At 42.2% G+C, this 1,560-nt stretch overlaps 1 pseudogene; it reads left to right on the top strand.

Moving 5' to 3' along the window:
* The first annotated feature begins 323 nt into the window (after positions 1 to 323).
* On the top strand, positions 324 to 830 carry LOC129043903 (small ribosomal subunit protein eS24-like; annotated as a pseudogene).
* Positions 831 to 1,560: the final 730 nt, after the last annotated feature.

Below are 1,560 nucleotides of genomic sequence, written 5' to 3'. Positions count from 1 at the left end.
AAAAAAAGACTCATACAGACACTCCATCAGAGAAGATACAGGGATGACAACTGAACCTATGAAAAGGTGCTCAACCATTATTAGCCTCCAAGGAAATATAAGTCAAAATCACAATGGGATATCACTCCCCACCTCCTTAGATGGCTAAAAGAAATACTGGTAATTCCAAATGTTGACAAGTTTGCAGAGCAACTTGAACCCTTGTATATTGCTGGTGAGGATGCGAAATGATAGAGCCACTTTGGAAAACAGTTTGGCATGTTCTTAAAAAGTGAACCGTATTCGCTCTTTTCCTCCCTGGCTGTCTGAGGATAGGCTGCCATCATGAACGACACTGTAACTATCGGCACTAGAAAGTTCATGACCAACCGACGACTTCAGAGGAAACAAATGGTCATTGATGTCCTTCATCCCGGGAAGGCAACAGTGCCTAAGACAGAAATTCGGGAAAGACTAGCCAAAATTACAAGACCACACCGGATGTCATCTTTGTATTTGGATTCAGAACTCATTTTGGTGGTGGCAAGACGACTGGCTTTGGCATGATTCATGATTCCCTGGATTATGCAAAGAAAAATGAACCCAAACATAGACTTGCAAGACATGGCCTGTATGAGAAGAAAAAGACCTCAAGAAAGCAACGAAAGGAACGCAAGAACAGAATGAAGAAAGTCAGGGGGACTGCAAAGGCCAATGTTGGTGCTGGCAAAAAGTGAGCTGGAGATTGGATCACAGCCGAAGGAGTAAAGGTGCTGCAATGATGTTATCTGTGGCCATTATGAATTTTTCATGAGAACATTAATAAACTAAAAACTTCATGTGAAAAAAAAGTGAACCATATTCATATAGTATGATGTAGCCACCCTACTCCTGGACATTTATCCCAGAGAAATGAAAACTTAGGTCCATGCAAAGACATACACATGAATGTTCATAGAAGCTTTATTTGGAATAGCCTGGAAACAACCCAAATGCCCTTCAGTGGATGAATGCATAAACAAACTGTGATCCATCCATACCGTGGACTATCACTCTGTAATAAAGAGGAGCCAAGAATTGATAGAGGCAACACCTTGGACAGAGCTCAAGACCATAACGCTGAGTGAAAAAATAGCCAATCTTAAAAGATCACACACTACACAATTCCATTCATATGACACCCTCCAAAAGTCAAAATATAGAGATGGAGATCAGTGGTTGCCAGGGGTTAGGGGTGAGGCCAGGGCATGGCTGCAAAAAGATAGGAAGAGGAAGCCTCTTCAGGTGATAGAACTGTTCTGGATGCTGATAGTGATGGTGGTTACACAAATTGATGCTTGAGATAAAATTCATAGAACTGTTCTCCAAAAGGAATTTAATTAAAATGCAACTTGAAAAAAAATGATGTAGTGGCCGGGCGCAGTGGCTCATGCCTGTAATCCCAGCACTTTGGGAGGCCGAGGCGGGTGGATCACCTGAGGTCAGGAGTTTGAGACCAGCCTGGCCAACATGGTGAAACTCTTGTCTTTACTAAAAATACAAAATTAGTCAGGTGTGATGGTGCATGCCTGTAATCCTAGC

The sequence above is a fragment of the Pongo pygmaeus genome, chromosome 13 (assembly GCF_028885625.2).
Source record: "Pongo pygmaeus isolate AG05252 chromosome 13, NHGRI_mPonPyg2-v2.0_pri, whole genome shotgun sequence".
Classification (NCBI taxonomy): domain Eukaryota; kingdom Metazoa; phylum Chordata; class Mammalia; order Primates; family Hominidae; genus Pongo; species Pongo pygmaeus.
The sequence above is the reverse complement of the archived record's forward strand: the minus strand, read 5'-3'. Positions and strand labels throughout refer to the sequence as shown.